We start from the raw sequence: 20,318 nt of genomic DNA on the forward strand, positions 1-20,318 counted from the left end.
TGAAAGGGTTCAGAAAAGATTTTCAAGGATGTTGCCAGGGTTGGAGGATTTGAGCTCAGGGAGAGGCAGAACAGGCTGGGGCTGGTTGTCCCTGGAGCATCGGAGGCTGAGGGGTGACCTTATAGAGGTTTTCAAAATTATGAAGGGCATGGATAGGATAAATAGACAAAGTCTTTCCCTGGGGTCGGGGAGTCCAGAACTAGAGGGCATAGGTTTAGAGTGAGAGGGGAAAGATATAAAAGAGACCTATGGGGCAACCTTTTCACGCAGAGGGTGATACGTGTATGGAATGAGCTGCCAGAGGATGTGGTGGAGGCTGGTATAATTGCAACATTTAAGAGGCATCTGGATGGGTATATGAATAGGAAGGGTTTGGAGGGATATGGCGGGGTGCTGGCAGGTGGGACTAGATTGGGTTGGGATATCTGGTCAGCATGGACAGGTTGGACCGAAGGGTCTGTTTCCATGCTGTACATCTCTATGACTCTGTAAATGGATCCCCCACTTAATGAAAGCCAAAACACCATATGCTTTCTTAACAGCCCTATTTACTTGGGTGGCAACTTTGAGGGATCCATGTACTTGAACACCCAGATCCCTCTATTCCTCCACACTGCCAAGAATCCTGGCTTTAATCCTACATTCAGCATTCGAGTTCGACCTTCCAAAATGCACCACTTCGCATTTATCCAGGTTGAACTCCATCTGCCATTTCTCAGCCCAGATCTGCTTCCTGTCTATGTCACGCTGCAGCCTGCAATAGCCCTTGATACTATCAACGGCACCTCCAACCTTTGTGTCATCGGCAAATTTACTAACCCACCCCTCAACCTCCTCATCCAAGTCATTTATAAAAACTACAAAGAGCAGTTGCCCAAGAACAAAGCCCTGCGGGACACCACTCAACACTGACCTCCAGGCAGAATACTTTCCATCTCCAACCACTCTCTGAGGTACCTTTTTAAAGGCACAAAGGACCAAGTCAATATAGGACCTTGTTGGAGTATAGCCAGTGAAGAGGGAAACTTAAGAAAGCTTTTAGGACAGCAAAGAAGTGATTTTCTATAAGTATATCAAGGGAAGAGCGTAGCCAGGGAAAGAAAAGGGCTCATTAGGCAATCTGTGGAGTAGCAAGACATTGGTAGACTGTTACACGACTACTTCACATCTGTCTTCATTTTGAAAAGGAAGATATAAGTATGGAGGAGGGACTGTGAGCTTTTTGAGTCATTGAGTCTTATAGCATGGATACAGGCCCTTTGGTCCAAACTGGTCTGTGCCGACCAAAATGTCCATTCACATTAACTCCATTTCTCTGCACTTAACTTTCTCTAAACCTTACCTATCCATGTATTTGTCCAAATGCCTTTTAAATATTGTTAATGTATCCACTGCAACCTCTTTCGCTGGCAGCTCATTCCACTCTCTGTGTAAAAAAGTTGCCCCTCAGGTTCCCATTTACTCTTTCCCCTCTAACCTTAAACTGATGCCCTCTAGTCCTTGATTCCCCAACCCTAGAAAAAAGACTGAGTGCTTTCACCCTATCCATGCTTCTCATGATGTTAAACACTTCTATAAGACCCCCCCCCCCCTCAGTCTCCTAAGCTCTTAAGAAAAAAGTCCTAGCTTGTCCAAACTCTCCCTATAACTCAGTCCCTTGGGTCCGGGCTACATCCTTGTAAATTTCTTCTGTATGTTTTCCAGTTTAATAACATCCTTCCAATAGCAAGTTGACCAAAACAGAACACAATACTCCAAGTGGGGCCTCACCAACATCCTGTAGAATTGCAGCATATTCTCAATGTCCTGTCTAATGAAGGCCAATGTGCCAAAATCCTTCTTCACTGCCATGTTACGTATGACACCACTTTCAGAGAATCATGCACCTGAACTTCATGGTCCTTTTGTTCCACTGCCCTCCTTAAGGACCTACCATTCACCATGAAACCCTAACTTGACTTGACTTTCCAAAATGCAACACCTCACACTTAACTATATAAAACTCCATTTGCTATTCTCTATGACTCTACAACCTCACAGACCCTCTTCCTTTACTTCTACCTTGCTTTCCAAAATGGAACAGTACTCATTTAACAGCCTACCAATGTCCTCCTACTCCACAGATTGCCTAATGAGCCTTTTTCTTTCCCTGGTTACCCTCTTCCCCTTGATATATTTATAGAAAGTTCCCTCTTTACTGTCCTAAACACTTCTTTCCCCAGGTTCTTGAGCAGTTTGACAATGGGTTTGAGAAAGTGTTTACGGTGTTGGTGGACTTAAAAGTAGACTAATCTCCAGGTGCAGATGAATTTTATCCTAGGCTGCTGTGGGAGACAAGGGAGAAAACGACAGTATCCAACCTAAGCCTTTAATTCCTCTCTGGCCACAGTGGAGGTGTACAGGATAGCTAATGTGGTTACACTTTTCAAGAAGGGTGGCAGAGATAAATGAGGGAATTACAGAAGTGAGTCTCACATTCAGTAGTAGGGAAACTATTGGAAAATATTCTGAAGGAAAGACTTAATTTCCACTTGGTGGGGCATGGTTTGATCAGGGATAGTCAGCACAATTTTTTGTTTATATAGATTTCTGTCATCTGCAAGGTGTTAGAAAGGATTCTGAGGGATAGGATTTATGACCATCTGGAAGAGCATGGCTTGATTAAATGCAGTCAACACGGCTTTGTGGGGGGGTAGGTCATGCCTCACAAATGTTATTGAGTTCTTTGAGGAAGTCACTATACAAGTTGATGAGGGTTGAGCGGTAGATGTGGTGTATGTGGACTTCAGTAAAGCATTTGATAAGGTTCCCCATTGTAGGCTCGTTCAGAAGGTCAGGAAGAATGGGATACAGGGAAATTTAGCTGTCTGGATACAGAATTGGCTGGCCAACAGAAGACAATGAGTGGTAGTGGAAGGAAAATATTCTGCCTGGACCTGGAGTCTGTGGTGAGTGGTGTTCCACAGGGCTCTGTTCTTGGGCCTCTACATTTTGTAATTTTTATTAATGACTTGGAGGAGGAGATTGAAGGATGGGTTAGCAAGTTTGCAGACGACACAAAGGTTGGAGGTGTCATTGACCGTATAGAGGACTGTTGTAGGCTGCAGCGTGACATTGACAGGATGCAGAGATGGGCTGAGAGGTGGCAGATGGATTCTGGATCAGTGGTGCTGGAAGAGCACAGCAATTCAGGCAGCATCCGAGGACAGGCAAAATCGACGTTTCGGGCAAAAGCCCTTCATTTACCTAGGTGGCAGATGGAGTTCAACCTGGATAAATGCGAGGTGATGCATTTTGGAAGGTCGAATTTTAAAGTTGAGTACAGGATTAAAGACAGGATTTTTGGCAGTGTGGAGGAACAGCAGGATCTTGGTGTGCAGGTATGTAGATCCCTTAAAATTGCCACCCAGGTGGACAGGGTTGTTAAGAAAGCATATGGTGTTTTGGCTTTCATTAACAGGGGTATTGAGTTTAAGAGTTGTGAGATCTTGTTGCAGCTCTATAAAACTTTGGTTAGACCGCACTTGGAATACTGCGTCCAGTTCTGGTCGTCCTATTATAGGAAAGATGTGGATGCTTTGGAGAGGGTTCAGAGGAGGTTTACCAGGATGCTGCCTGGAATGGAGGGCTTATCTTATGAAGAGAGGTTGACTGAGCTCGGACTTTTTTCAAGAAGGGTGGCAGAGAAAAAAGAAGGAAGAAAGGGGACCTAATTGAGGTGTACAAGATAATGAGAGGCATAGATAGAGTTGATAACCTGAAACTTTTTCCCATAGTTTTAAGCTGTTTGGTGGAAAGTATAGAAGGGATGTCAGAGGCGGGTTCTTTACGCAGAGTTGTGAGAGCATGGAATGCGTTGCCAGCAGCAGTTGTGGAAGTGCGGTCATTGGGGATATTTAAGAGACTGCTGGACATGCATATGGTCACAGAAATTTGAGAGTTCGGACATTAGGTTTACCTCACATGAGGATCAATGGTCGGCACAACATCGTGGGTTGAAGGGCCTGTTCTGTGCTGTACTGTTCTATGTTCTAGCAAGGTCTAATAAAGAAGGTATCCAGGGTATCCTGGTGAGTTGGACTGAAAATTAGCTATGTGACAGGTGACAGAGGTTGGTGGTAGAAGGCTGCTTCTACCGGTGTCCAATGGCACACCACAGTGACATACAAAAATGGTGTTGATTAGAATGTAAGGGGACTTATGGGGATGTTCGCAGATTACACAAAGATCAGCCATGTGATTGACAGCAAAGTCTTAGGTTACAGGAGGATATAGGTGAGTTGTTCAGATGCACAGATCTGTGATAGATGGAACTTAACTCTGTAAAATTTGAAATGATGCACTTTTGAAGTACTCAATGAACTGTTGGACATGAAGAAGCTTGGAAGAATACAGGGACATTGAGGTGCTTGTCCACAAATTTCTGAAGATATCAGGGTGAGTTAATAGGGTAGTTAAGAAAGGATATGGTACACTTGCCTTTATCAGCTGGTGCACAGTTTATTAGAGCCGAGAGATTATGTTGGAGCTGTACGTTTGGAGCCTTAAGTTAGGCCACAGCAGAAGTATTGCTTGCCACTCTGGTCACCGCATCAACAGTTTATATGGGAGATGATGACCTAGTGGTATTATTGCTGTTCTATTAATCCAAAAAACCAAGTAATGTTCTGGGGACCTGGGCTCGAATCCTGTCATGGCAGATGTTGAATTTTAAATTCAATAAGAAAGAAATCTGAAATTTGGAGTCAATGATGATGATGAACCTACTGTCGATTATCTTAAAACTCATCTGGTTCACTAAAGGGAAGGGAGCTGCCATCCTTACCTGGTCTGGCCTACATGTGACTTCAATGTGGTTGATGCTAAACTGCCCTTTGGCAATTAGGAATAGGCAATCAATGCTGGTTTAGTCAGCAATGCCCTCATCCCATGAATGAATTTTAAAAAATGAATTTTAAATATGATTGCACTAGATTGCCCAGGAGAGAGTACTTCAGCTATGAAGAGAGGCTGGATCAGTTTGGGTTTTTTGCTTTGAAGGAGAAAAAATTGAGGAGGGACCCTGACAGAAGTGTATGAAATTATGAGGGGCATGGATGATAGGAATAAAAAACACCTGGGCCTTTCGTTGAAGGGTCAATAACAAGGGGACGTTATTTTAAAGTGAAGCTACTGGGGATTTGAAGAAAATATTTTTCACCCAGAGGGTGCACTGCCTTGGAGGGTTGCTGAAGTGGGGAACCTCACAACCTATAAAAATTACTTGGGTAAACATTTGAAGTGTAATAACATTCCAAGGCAATTGACCTAGTACAGGAAAGTGGGACATCTATGGTGGTACAGACTTGATGGGCCAACGGGCCTCTTTTGTACCGTCTGAACACAGAACACCACAAAACAAGCAGAGGGCCTGCGGCCCACCAAGTCTGTACCGACCCTGATGGTATTCTAAACTAATCTCATTTGCCTGCATGTAGTCTGTATCTCTATTTCCTGCATGAACATGTGTCTGTCTAAATGCCTCTCAAATGTTGCTACCTGATCTGCTTCTACTACCTCCCCTAGCAGCATGTTCCAGTTATCTACTACACTCTGTGTAAAAGCTTTCCCTGCACATTTTGTTTAAACTTTTCCCCTCTCATCTTAAACCTAATACCCCTGATATTTGACATCCTCAACTGGGCAAAAGACGCTGGAGAACTACCTTTCTATCAGTTCACCCCCTCAGCCTCTGACACTCTCATGAAAACAATCCAAGATGGTCCAACCTCTCCCTCTAGCTGTTACGCTCTATTCCAGACAACATCTTGGTTAGCCTGTCCTGTACACTCTAGTTCACAAACCTTGGTTTTCACCCGCAGCCGTGACAAACTAAGAGATTCTCCTATAGTTGTTATAGTCGCTTCTGTCCCCTTTGTTCTTCTACAGGGTGACAATGTTGCAGTCTCTCATGTCTTGCAGCACTGCTCCCTCTTTCCAGCACAGGTGCAGTAGTTCATGCAGGTGGTTTAGCAGGTTGCCTTTTGCACACTTGATGGCCTCTGAAGGAATGCCATCCAATCCTGGTGCCTTCCCAGCAGACAGGCTGTCGATTGCTTTACTCAGCTCTTCGGCAGTCGGTGATACATCTACTACACTCTGTGTAAAAGCTTTCCCTGCACATTTTGTTTAAACTTTTCCCCTCTCATCTTAAACCTAATACCCCTGATATTTGACATCCTCAACTGGGCAAAAGACGTTGGAGAACTACCTTTCTATCAGTTCACCCCCTCAGCCTCTGACACTCTCATGACAAGCAGGCATTCCATGGCGTCTCGCATGCTATCCAAGATGCTGTTTTCTCTGGAATAGAGTTTGGGGTAATGCTCCACCCAACTCTCCACCTGCTTTCCTTTGTCTTTGATGGTCTTACCTGTTATGGTTTTCAGTGGTGCTGCCTTGCTCTGGGTTGGACCGATGATTTTCTTGATTAGGGACTCATCAAGGACACGTTGTTGGCAGACGACATGGTACTGACAACACACTCAGAAGAGCAACTGCAACGCCTCATGGACAGCTTTTCAAGAGCCTGTCAGGACTTCAACTTGACCTTCAGCTTGATGAACACCAATGTGTTGGGTCAAGGTGTTGATCACCTCTCAGCCATTACTGTCAACAACTATGAGATAGAGGTAATCCATGAGTTTACACACCTTGGTTCCACCATCACAGACAGTCTCTCCCTAGACTCTGAAATCAACAGACAGATCGGACGATCCTCAACATTCGTAAGGTTGACAAAGAGAGTCTGGGAGAACAGAAAGCTAACGATGCATACCAAGGTTGCAGTCTACAGGGCCTGCGTCCTCAACACACTGCTTTACGGCAGCAAGACCAGGAGCCTCCACCCCAGATGAGAGTGGCATCTCAATGGCTTCCATCTTTGCCGCCTGAGACGCATCCTGGAAATCAAGTGGACTGACCGAGTCACCAACAATGAGGTCCTGGCCCGTACCCAGAAACCCAGCCTCTTCACCCTGCTCCAACAGCGCTGGTTGGGTCACGTACACCGCATGCCAGATGGGAGGATCCCGAATGACCTGCTGAACAGGGAACTGACCTCTGACAAGAGAGTACAAGGACGGCCCCATTTTTGTTTCAAAGATGTCTGCAAGAGAGACATGAAGTCACTGAACATGAACGTTGAGAGATTGGAGGATATTGCAAGTGATTGCTCTCACTGGAAGCTGGAATTATGCAGAGGTCTAAAAAAAGGAGAAGCTGAGGCCTGCTACTGAAAATAACAGCAGCAAGACAACACTGGAGGACAGCGGCTTCAAGTGCAGTTGCTGCAGCCGAGACTGCCACTCCCGTATGGGAATCTACTGCCACAACAGACACTGCTCCACTAACAAAAATTGAAGCAAGACTTCCCAGGTGCAGATCCATGGTCTTCAGATTAACAGTTGCCACTACATTCTACAAAGTCTCTTCATCCTTCTTATTGTGCGGCAACCAGAACTGTGCACAGTACTCCAAATGTGGGGTGACTAAAGTCTTATACAGTTGCAACATGACTTGTCAACTTTTATATTCAATGTCCTGACTGATGAAGGCAAGCATGCCATATGCTTTCATTACCATTTTGTGCTGCTATTATCAGGGAGCTACGGACTTGGACCCCAAGATGCCTCTGTGCATCAATGCGCCTGAGCTTCTGGCTAATTACTGTACACTTTCCTCTCATAGTTGACCTCTCAAAATGGATTACCTCACAGTTGTTTGGATTAAACTCCATCTGAAATTTGTCTGCCCAACTTTCCAGCTGATCTCTATCCTGCTGAATCCTTTGGTATCCTTTGTCACTATTCACAACTCCACCAATTTTCATGTTAGTGCCCAGCAACAAACCTTACAGAACACCACTGGTCGCAGACCTCCAGTTAGAAAAATACCCCTCTGCAACTCTCTCTTCTGTAGCTCTCTCTTCTGTAGCCCAGCCAATTTTATATCCAACTTACTAACACACCATGGATTCCATTTGATTTTTATCTTCTGGATCAGTTGAGCATGAGGGGCCTTGTTAAATTCTTCAGTAAAATCCACGCAGACAACATCCACTGCCTTACCCTCATCAATGACCTTCATCACTTCCTCAAAAAGCTCAGTTTGTGAAAGGTTCCTGCATAAAGCCGTGCTGATTATTCGTAATTAATCCATTCTTTTCAAAATGCAAGTAAATTCTTTTCCTAAGAATCTTCTCCAATAAGTTTCCTACTACTGATGCGACGCCCACTGGCCTATAATTTCCTGGAATACCTCTGTTTGATCCCAAGATCATGAGGGCCAAGGACAGTGAAATAACTCTACAGAGGCTGGTATCTTGTCACCAAGTCATTTATTTACAGTGGAGAGTCCGTGACACTGATCCAGCTCCCTCAGAATTAGCTTATCTGACAGCCAAAGTTCCCGGATTGGATCAGATTAACAGCCCCAATTAGAGAACTCATACTCTACGATTTCACCTGGCTAATCTTGCTACAATCACGGCAACCCTCCAGCTCTGAGATCAAAGGCATAGGCTGGTTTATTCTTCTGTAGCTCCTCCCGGGGTGTTTTAGCACTGGGTCAGGTTCCCTCCAACTCTGTATCTGATTCAGGCAGCAGGTAACACAGTTGCTCTCCTCTTGCACCCTGAGTGTCTCAGAAAAAAATCTTTCTCTTCTTCAGGCAGCAAAGATGTAAAGGCAACGACATCCGCTGTGTGGATCTCTGATTCCAAGGTAACGTCGACATTTAACGGACAGGGAGAACCCACAGATTCCAGAACAGTCAGAGAGACTATTGAGCAGTTTGTTCCTGCACCGTTCACAGCTTTCATATGGTCCACATCAGGACCATCACAACTAGCTGAACTTTATATGTCTCTGGACCTGACCTCGCATTGATCACGTCTCTTACCCATGCAGGGCCAGTCCCATGGTTTTGATACCAAACCTTGTCCCCTGATGTAAACTTTCTCTCTTGCTTTACGGAGATTTGTGGCCGGCATTGTCTTTCTTGATACCGTTTCACCCTCCCAAGTCCAGGAAAAACATAGTGCTGTCTTCTGTCCTTTAGCAACTCGGCTGGAACTATCCCTGTCATTGCATGGAGGGTCGTCCTATAATCAAAAAGGACCGGGACAGTTTGGTTTCTATAGGTATGTGAGGAATAAAAGCATAACTAGGGTAGGAATAGGGCCAGTCAAAGACAGAAGTGGGAAGTTGGGTGTGGAGCCTGTAGAGATCGGAGAGGTGCTAAATGAACATTTCTCATCGGTGTCTACTCAGGAAAAGGAGAATATTGTAGAAGAGATTGGGATTTATCTGAGGATTCTCTGGGAAGCTAGGGAGGAGATAGCAGAGCCTTTGGCTTTGATATTTGAGTCGTCATTGTCTACAGGTTTAGTACCTGAGGACTGGAGGATTGCAAATGTTGTGCCCTTGTTCAAGAAGGGCAGCAGATATGACCTAGGTAATTATAGACCAGTGAGCATTACTTCTGTTGTAGGAAAGGTTTTGGAAAGGATTATAAGAGATAAGATTTATAATCATCTTGCAAACAACAATTTGATTTCAGATAGTCAACATGGTTTTGTCAAGGGCAGGTCGTGTCTCACAAACCTCACTGAGTTTTTTGAGAAGGTGACCAAGCATGTAGATGAGGGTCGGGCAATTGATGTGGTATACTTGGACTTCAGTAAAGCCTTTGATAAGGTTCCACATGGTAGGCTGATGGAGAAACTGCGGAGGCATGGAATTGAGGGTGATTTAGCAGTTTGGATTAGAAACTGGCTTTCTGGAAGAAGGCAGCGGGTTGATGGAAAATATTCAGTCTGGAGTCCAGTACTAGTTGTGTTCCACATGGATCTGTTTTGGGACCACTGCTGTTTGTCATTTTTATAAATGACTTAGACACAGGCATAGGTGGATGGATTAATAAATTTGCAGATGACACTAAAGTCGGGTGCATAGATTCCTGAAAGTTGCCACCCAGGTGGATAGTGCTGTTAAGAAGGCATACGGTGTGTTCAGTTTCATTGGTAGAGGGTTTGAGTTCTGGAACTGCAATATCATGCTGCAACTATACAGAACGCTGGTGCGGCCACACTTGGAATATTGTGTACAGTTCTGGTCGCTCCATAACAGAAAGGATGTGGAAGCATTGGAAAAGGTGCAGAGGAGATTTACCAGGATGTTGCCTGGTCTGGAGGGAAGGTCTGATGAGGAAAGGCTGAAAGACTTGGGTCTTTTCTCATTGGAAAGAAGAAGGCTAAGGGGGGATTTGATAGAGACATACAAGATGATCAGAGGATTAGATAGGGTAGACAGTGAAAGTCTTTTTCCTAGGATGATGACGTCAGCTTGTACAAGAGGGCATAACTACAAATTGAGGGGTGATAGATTTTTGACTGATGTCAGAGGCAAGTTCTTTACACAGAGAGTGTTAAAGGCGTGGAATGCCCTACCTGCTAAGGTAGTCAACTCAGCCACATTAGGGAGATTTAAACAATCCTTAGATAAGCTCATGGATGATTTTTGGATAGTGGAGGGGGACGAGCTGAGAATAGTCGGCGCAACATTGAGGGCCGAAGGGCCTGTTCTGTGCTGTATTGTTCTATGTTCTATATTTTCTATCTGATGGAAGAGGTTGGAACAGAGTATAGTTGGGGTAGGAGGGATCTTTGATTATGTTGGTTGCCTTCCTGAGACAGTTGGAAGTATAGATGGAGTCAATGGATGGAAGGCTGGTTTGTGTTCACGACTTTCTGTGGTTTCTGCCATCTTGAGAACAGCAGTGGCCATACCATTCAGTAACGCATCCAGTTTGGATGCTTTCTATGATGCATCTATAAAATTGATAAGAGTCCTTGTGGTCATGCCAAATTTCCTTAGTCACCCAAGGAAGTAGAGAATCAAGATTAGAGTGGTGCTGGAAAAGCACAGCAGATCAGATAGTATCCGAGGAGCAGGAGAATTGACGGTTCGGGCAAAAGCCCTTCATCAGGAAGAGGAAGTAGAGATGTTGTTGTGCTTTCTTAACTGTCACGTCGATGTGGGTAGACTAGGACAGATTGTCGGTGATCATAACCCCCAGGAACTTGACACTCTCTAAGTTTAGAGAGGGATTTGTTTGGAATCATAGTGTTGAAGGCAGCACTGTAGTCACTAGGTATCCTTGATATCTAGATGTTCCAGGGATGTAGGCCAGCAGGCTGATGTTTGCTGTTGGAGTGTGGCCAAGGAGGTAATGTTTACTGTGGACCTGTTGTGCTGGTAGGCAATCTACAAAGGATGAAGACAATTTGGTCGGCTGGATTGATGTCGGCCATGACTAACCTCTCACAGCACTTGACAATTATGGAGATCAGAGCCATTGGATGATAGTCATTAAGGCATGTTGCACGATTTTTCTTTGGCACTGGGAATATGGTGGTGTTGATGAAGCAGGTTGGGACTTCAGTTTGTAGTAAGGAGAGATTAAATATGTTTGCAAATACTCCACCAGCCGGTCCACACAGGATCTGAGTGTAAGGCTGGGGACTCCATCCAGGACAGTTGCTTTCCATGGGTTCACTCTCAAGAAAGCTGATCTAACATTTGTGGTAGTGACCGTGGGTACAGGTGGATCAGTGGCTGTTGGGATAAGTAACATCTTTTCACTGATCATCTATTCAAAGTGAGCATAGAATGCATTGAGGTTGTCACATAGGTATGTATTGTTGCCTGCGATTCTGCTTAACTTCGCTTTGTAGCTCATTATGTCATATAATCCTTGCCATAAATGAAGGGTGTCCATGTGGTTGGTCTGGAACTCAAGCTTAGTTTGGTATTACCTCTTGGATCTCTGATGGCCTTACGAAGGTCGTACCTAGATTTCCTGTACATGTCAGGGTTGCCTGAGTTGTATGCCTCAGACCGGTTCATCCATGGTATCCAGTTGGAGTACATTTGAATTAACTTCTTTGGCATGCAGTCCTCGACCAATGAAGTCTATAATGATAATGGCAGTGGCCCGGGGTGGAGTGTGGCAGCAGTCAGCTGTCAGACTATTTGGAGGCCCCTTGCACTGGTCTGCTGTAGACAGCCTTTGGACAGAGACTGTGATGTTTGTCTTTTTGATTTTGATTCTTATTTTTGACCTATGATTAAACTGTGCATTACTATAATGTAACTTTTTTTCTTCATTTCTCTATTCTGTAACTAAGGATTGTACCTCAGATGGTACTATGTATTGGTGATATTGTTATACTATAACCAATCTTGTAACTGAAGAGCTGTACCTAGGTAACCTTTGTATCTAGGATTGTGCTGTAGGTGACAACTCAAACTTTTCACTCTACTCATTTCAGCATATGTGACAAAACAACTAATTCTAATACTCGTTTAGATTGACCACTGAGTTCTTGAATATGGAACAGGCCACTGGCTTTAAGCAATCCCATAGAAGTCCTTCCAATGCCTCAGACCAAAACCGCACTACTATCTCAACCAATTTTGCCCCATCGAGCTTGGGCCTGAGCTTTTTACTACAATCAGCGGTACCTGAAATGACTGCGCACTTATTGACCTCCATTAGAATCGGGTGACTATTTAACCAGATGTTCATTTTGATTGGTTCTGATTTGGATGTTGCTAAGCAATTTGACTGTTCCAAACCAAATCCAGGTGAACTTTCCGCAGTGTGCACTCTCCTGGATGCCAGTCTATGAGTTGTAGAATCCTAGAGATGTACAGCACAGAAACAGACCCTTCGGTCCAACTCGACCATGCCGACCAGATAAAAATGATCCCAACCTAGTCTAGTCCCAACTGCCAGCACCTGGCCCATATCCCTCCAAACCCTTCCTATTCAAATACCCATCCAGAAGCCTTTTAAATGTTGCAATTGTACCAGCTTCCACCACTTCCTCTGGCACCCCTTTCCATACATGCACTACCCTCTGCGTGAAAAAATTCTCTTATTCAATTTGGGTTGAGTGGACTCTTGCATGCCTGCAGTAATAACAATGGCTTGGCTGCCCAGATCCTGAAGCAAATTTTAACTGTTTGGCCAAGGCTTGGCTTTGTTTGGGGTTTTGCTGTGGGCTGGTCTATATGGTACCTCTGTTTATATGGTACCTCTGTATGGTATATGGTCTATATGGTACCTCTGTTTAGGATATGTCCTGAATGAGGGTATGCAATTGCCCTCACTCAAGTGGTGTTTGCCAAATTCAATCAGATTCGCAAGGATGTCCACTTCCATTGGAATATCCTGCAACTCAAATGCTCCATTTAGATTAAATTAGATTACTTACAGTGTAGAAAGAGGCCCTTCAGCCCAACAAGTCGACACCGACCCTCCGAACAGCAACTCACCCAGACCCCTTCCCCTAACACAATTTAGCATGGCCAATTCACCAAACCATTTTTGAACTGTGGGAGGAAACCGGAGCACCCGGAGGAAACCCACACAAACGCGGGGAAAATGTGCAAACTCCAAACAGACAGTTGCCTGAGGCAGGAATTGAACCCAGGTCTCTGGCGCTGTTAGGCAGCAGTGCCAGGCACTGTGCCACTTACCACATTTTCCAACGATAAAGCCAGTTGTAGTGCCTGCTAAAAGTCTAGTTGGGCTTTAGCTAATACACACTTTTGAATTGGTTACACCATTAATCCCTCATACCAAACGGTCTCTCAGAATCTCATTAAGAGTTAAACCAAAGTCACATGCCTCTGCCAGTCATCTTAACCTAGTGAATCCTTAACCTAGTGAATCCTTAACCAGGATTCCCTGGTTTTCAAATTGCTGAGTAAAACTGATAGTGTCTTAGAATTGGAGGAAGCTTGGGGTCCAACTATTCATTAACTAAATCTGTCAACTCTTGACAGGTTTTAGTATCTAGTATCCAGTCTTCAACAGCAGGATCAAATAAGTCAAGCTTCCTAAATAACAGCATGATGCCAGAAATGATTACTCTTACTCACAGGTGACTTGTGCGAGCAAATTTCTTCAGCAGCATGCTTTTCTCTCGTCACCAGTGAGATAACTCCATAGAAGCTGGTATCCTGTCTCTAACTTGCCCTTTACTTACACATGATTTGGAGGTGCCAGTATTGGACTGGGGTATACAAAGTTAAAACTAAACTCACACAAAAGCAGGTTATAGTCCAACAGGTTTAATCGGAAGCACTAGCTTTCGGAGTGCCGCTCCTTCATCAGGTGGTTGTGGACTACACAATGGTAAGACACAGAATTTACAGCAAAAGTTTACAGTGTGATGTAACTGAAATTATACATTGAAAAATACCTTGATTGTTTGTTAAGTCTCTCACCTGTTAGAATGACCATGTTAGTTTCACTTCTTTCATACGTAAATCACAAAACTAAAAAAAAAATTGTTCAAGTTAACTTGATGACGGCACAGCGTATGGCACAACAATCAACAGACAGGAATGTTCCCTCTCAGTTGGGGAACACCAGCAATCCAGGACATTCGACCTCAGATCTTCGGGTGACCATCCTCCAAGGCGGACTTCGGGACAGGCAGCAGCGAAAAGTGGCCGAGCAGAGGCTGATAGCTAAGTTCCGTGGCTGTCTTTGATGGAGATGCATGCGTCCAAGAATGAGACAGATACTAAAGAGTAGTCTATGGTGAGTTTGATGGTGGGATGAAACTTGCTGATATCACTGTGTAGTTGCTTCAGTGACTCCTCGCCATGGGTTCAGAGGAAGAAAATATCATCAATATATCTGGTGTATAATGTTGGTTGGAGATCCTGTGTAGATAAGAAGTCTTGTTTGAACGTGTTCATGAAAATGTTGGCATGTTGGGGTACAAATTTGGCCCCCATGGCTGTTCTGTGTGTCTGGATGAAGAACTGAAAGGTAGAGCTTATTCAAGGACCATCTACTGCAGGTCCTTGATAGGTATGTACTTGTCAGGCTGGGAGGAAGTTGTCGAGCATGGGAACCATGGTTTACTAAGGAAGTTGAATCTCTTGTCAAGAAGAAGAAGAAGGCTTATGTAAGGATGAGATGTGATGGCTCAGTTAGGGTGCTTGAGAGTTACAAGTTAGCCAGGAAAGACCTATGAAGAGCCAGGATGGGACATGAGAAGTCATTGTTGGATAGGATCAAGGAAAACCCTAAAAGAATGACTAGAGTAAGATTAGGGCCAATTAAGGACAGTAGTGGGAAGTTGTGCGTGGAGTCAGAGGAGATAGGGAAAGCACTAAATGAATACTTATTGTCAGTATTCATACTAGAAGAAGACAAAGTGGTTGAGGAGAATACTGAGATGCAGGCTACTAGACCAGATAAGATTGAGGTGCATAACGAGGGTATGTTAGCAATTTTGGAAAGAGTGACAAAAAGATATGCCCCGAGGCCAGATGGGATGTATCCTCGGATTCTCTGGTAAGCAAGGGAAGAAATTGCCAAGCTTTTGGCTTTGATTTTTATGGCGTCATTGTCTATAGGAATAGTGCCAGAATACTGGAGAATAGCAAATACTGTTCCCTTGTTCAAGAAGGGAGTAGAGACAATCCTGGAAATTATAGATCTTGAGCCTTACTTCGGTTGTGGGTAAAGTGTTGAAAAGGATTATAAGAGATAGGATTTATAATCATCTAAAAAGGAATAAATTGATTAGAGATAGTCAACACGGTTTTGTGAAGGGTAGGTTGTGCCTCACAAACCTTACTAAGTTCTTTGAGAAGGTGACCAAACAGGTGGATGAGGGTAAAGCGGTTGATGTGGTGTAATCGGATTTCAGTAAGGTGTTTGCTAAGGCTCCCCACGGTAGGCTATTGCACAAAACATGGAGCCATGAGGTTGAGGTTGATTTAGCAGTGTGGATCAGAAATTGGCTTGCTGAAAGAAGACAGAGGGTGGTGGTTGATGGAAATATTCATTCTGGAGTTAAGTTACTAGTGGTGTACTGCAAGGATCTGTTGTGGTTTCACTGTTGTTTGTCATTCATATAAATGACCTGGATGAGGGCATAGAAGGATGGGTTAATAAATTTGTGAACAACACTAAGGTCAGTAGAGTTGTGGATAGTGACGCAGAATGTTGATGGTTACAGAGGGAAGTAGATAAGCTGCAGAGCTGGGCTGAGAGGTGGCAAATGGGGTTTAATGTGGAAAAGTGTGAGGTGATTCCCTTTGGTAGGAGTAACAGGAATGCTGGGTACTGGGCTAATGGTAAGATTCTCGATAGTGTAGATGAGCAGAGAGATCTCAGTGTCCGGCTACATGAATTCCTGAAAGTTGCCAACCAGATTGATAGGGTTCTTAAGAAGGCATGCGGTGTGTTAGCTTTTATTGGAAGAGTGATTGAACCATGAGATCATGCTGCAGCCAGATACAACTCTGGTGTGGCCACATTTGGAGTATTGTGCACAGTTCTGGTCACCGCATTATCGGAAGGATGCGGAAGCTTTTGAAAGGGTGCAGAGGAGATTTACTAGAATGTTGCCTGGTATGGAAGGAATGTCTTATGAGGAAAGGTTGAGGGACTTGAGGCTGATTTTGTTAGAGAGAAGAAGATTGAGATGCAACTTAATTGAGAGGTATAAGATAATCAGAGGGTTAGATAGATTGGACAATAAGAGCCTTTTTCCTCAAATGGCGATGGCTCGCATGAGGGGACATAACTTTAAATTCAGAGGTGATAGATATAGGTCAGCTGTCAGAGGTAGTTTCTTGACTCAGAGAGTAGTTGGGCATGGAACACACTGCCTGCAACAGTAGTAGACTCACCAACTTTAAGGGCATTTAAATGGTCATTGGATAGACATATGGACAAGAATGGAACAGTGTACATTAGATAGGCTTCAGAATGGTTCCACAGGTCGGCGCAACATCGAGGGCCGAAGGGCCTGTACTTTGCTGTAATGTTCTATGTTCTAACTGGTTATCAAAGGTGAAAACATTGTGGTTGAGGATAAAGCAGATGAGTTATAGGATGGTGCTCAACAGATTGTCAGTTGTTGGTGTTGATTACTGAGGCTGTTGCCGTGATGCCGTCTTCGTGGGGGATGCCGGTGTAGAGTGCTGAAATGTCCACTGTGACAAGGAATGTTCCTGGTTTGACTGGTCCGTGGGTGCTGAGTTTCTGTAAGAAATCTGCACTGGTGTCACAGAAGCTGGGGGTCCTCTGTACAATGGGTTTCAAAATGCCCTTGACAGAGCCAGAGAGGTTTTCACACAGGGTCCCACTGCCTGATATGATGGGACATCTTGGTGTTGGCTTTCTGTATTTTTGGAAGGCAGTAGAAGTCGCCTTCGCGAGGGCACGGAGGGAACGCTGAAGGACTGGATTTAAAGTCCTGATCAATGTTTTTAGTTCACGGGTGTACTCTTTTGTCGGATCGGCTGATAGTTGCCTACAGTATTCCTGGATGTTCAGTTGTTGGTACACTTCCTTGCAGTATTCTGTTCTATTCTGAATGACAATGACTCCTCATTTATCTTCTGATTTGATGACAATGTTGCGACTGGTTTTGAGAACATGGCTGGAGTTGCGTGGTGATCAGGTGAGGTTTTGTTCCACCTTGTGGGTGCAGCTGATGAATTTGGCATTTATATATTTCCTGACGGTTTGAGCATACCTGTCATGCCCAGGGCAGCGGCTCTCCAGTGGGGTAGAGTTGACTCTTTCTTTGGTCGCCCCTCTACAGATCCCTGTCTCAGGACAGGGAGGGAGCACTCCCAACTGGGAGGGAACACCCCTGCCTGGTGATTGTTGTGCGGTGTCCATTCATCCGTTGCCGTAGCCTCTGCTTGGTTTCATCAATGTACTATGCCTCAGGGCATCCTTGCCTGCAGCGTATGAGATAGACAAATTTGATCGAGTCACATGAGTACCTGCTGCGTACATGGTGGGAGGTGTCCTCATGTTCAGAAAAGATTTAACGATGTTGTCAAGGTTGGAGGATTTCAGCTATAGGGAAAGGTTGAATAGGCTCGGGCTGTTTTCCCTGGAGCGTTGGAGGCTGAGGGGTGACCTTATAGAGGTTTGTAAAATCAGGAGGGGCATGGATAGGATAAATAGACAAAGTCTTTTCCCTGGGTGGGGGAGTCCAGAACTAGAGGGCATAGGTTTAGGGTGAGAGGGGAAAGATATAAAAGAGACCTAAGAAGCAACATTTTCACTCAGGGTGGTACGTGTATGGAATGAGCTGCCAGAGGAAGTGGTGGAGACTAGTATAATTGCAACATTTAAAAGGCATCTGGATGGGTATATGAATAGGAAGGGTTTGGAGGGATATGGGCCAGGTGATGGCAGGTGGGACTAGATTGGGTTGGGATATCTGGTTGGCATGGACGAGTTGGGCCGAAGGGTCTGTTTCCGTGCTGTACAGCTCTATGACTCTATGGGTAATGCTGGTATCCATGTCGACACTCTGACAAGTCTTGCAACATCTGATGTGACAGGGTTGTATGGTATTGTCCCGAAGGCCAGGCAGTTTGATCTCTTTAAAGTTTGGTGGTTGTTTAAAGGTGAGAAGTTGTGGGATGGGGAGGGTTTTGGCGAGGGTGCTCATCCTATCAATAATGTGTTGCAGGCTGTGAAGAACATGGTGTAGTTTTTCGACTCCCGGGAAGTACTGGACAGTGAAGGGTAACCTGTTGGTTGCAGCTCGTGTCCGTCTCCTGAGTAGACACACACACACTCCTCCAAACCCACGCCCTCTCTCATACACAAGCTCTCTCTCATATGTACACACACACCATACCCACACACATACCCTTTCACGGGCATATACCCCATTACACTCACACACACTCTCACAGGCACTCCCACCCCCACACACATACACCCACATGCACACCCTTACTCAGTCTCTCTTGCGCGCGTGCACACACACACACGTACACTTGTCGGGTGAATTTGTAATTGCAGAATTACATTTTATTTTGTTCAAAAACTACATAAATCTGTGCATGATCCTGTAACTCCCTCTTTAGAAACAGAATCAGTCTGACCTAAGACTGGGACACAGACTTTACCTTCACACTTTCAATGCATATTATCTGAGCAGAGAAGACACCTATTGTTAAAAGCTATCTTGAGAATGTAACTTTAAAAAAGTTCTGGGATTTACATATGAGGGAACTGAGACTAATCTGTTAATTCTAAAAAATGAAAGATGTAATCTAAATTTGTTTAATATTACATTCCATGACACTGCAATCCTGTTACTATAAAGTCTGTGTCTTATGATTCTACTCCACAACCACCTGATGAAGAAGCAGCACTTCGAATACTCATGATTCGAAATAAACCTGTTGGACTATAACCTGGTGTTGTGTGATTTTTAACTTTAGCTTCATCAAAGCCAGTTCTTGGAATGAACAGGACGTCTGGAACTGCTGTTCTTTCTTGTTCCTGTCACTAATTCATCCTTTCGATACAAGTGCATTGTATATGGGCTGTGACGAGCCAGCGCAGAGTCATTCCCTAGACGAAGAAGACCTACTGAATCTCCTGCTTATTTTTTTTTCTGAGGTCTAACTCATAGAGTCATAGAGATGTACAGCACGGAAACAGACCCTTCGGTCCAACCCGTCCATGCCGACCAGATATCCCAACTCAATCTAGCACCTAGCCCATATCCCTCCAAACCCTTCCTATTCATATACCCATCCAAATGCCTCTTAAATGTTGCAATTGTACCAGCCTCCACCACTTCCTCTGGCAGCTCATTCCATACACGTACCACCCTCTGTGTGAAAAAGTTGCCCCTTAGGTCTCTTTTATATCTTTCCCCTCTCACCCTAAACCTATGCCCTCTAGTTCTGGACTCCCCGACCCCAGGGAAAAGACTTTGCCTATTTATCCTATCCATGCCCCTCATAATTTTGTAAACCTCTGTAAGGTCACCCCTCAGCCTTTGACGCTTCAGGGAAAATCAGCCCCAGCCTGTTCTGCCTCTCCCTATAGTTCAAATCCTCCAACCCTGGCAACATCCTTGTAAATCTTTTCTGAACCCTTTCAAGTTTCACGACATATTTCTGATAGGAAGGAGACCAGAATTGCACGCAATATTCCAACAGTGGCCTAACCAATGTTCTGTACAGCCACAACATGACCTCCCAACTCCTGTACTCAATACTCTGACCAATAAAGGAAAGCATATCAAAGCGTTCTTCACTATCCTATCTACCTGCAACTCCATTTTCAAGGAGCTATGAACCTGCACTCCAAGGTCTCTTTGATCAGCAACACTCCCTAGGACCTTACCATTAAGTGTATATGTCCTGCTAAGATTTGCTTTCCCAAAATGCAGCACCTCGCATTTATCT

The 20,318-nt window shown here is 44.5% G+C and overlaps 1 protein-coding gene across 1 annotated transcript in view; it reads right to left on the reverse strand.

The window, feature by feature from the left end:
* LOC122554864 (heat shock transcription factor 2 binding protein) overlaps positions 1-20,318 on the reverse strand; it is a 132,104-nt gene that overhangs the window by 12,254 nt on the left and 99,532 nt on the right. The window lies entirely within an intron of this gene.

This window comes from Chiloscyllium plagiosum, chromosome 12 (genome assembly GCF_004010195.1).
Source record: "Chiloscyllium plagiosum isolate BGI_BamShark_2017 chromosome 12, ASM401019v2, whole genome shotgun sequence".
NCBI lineage: Eukaryota > Metazoa > Chordata > Chondrichthyes > Orectolobiformes > Hemiscylliidae > Chiloscyllium > Chiloscyllium plagiosum.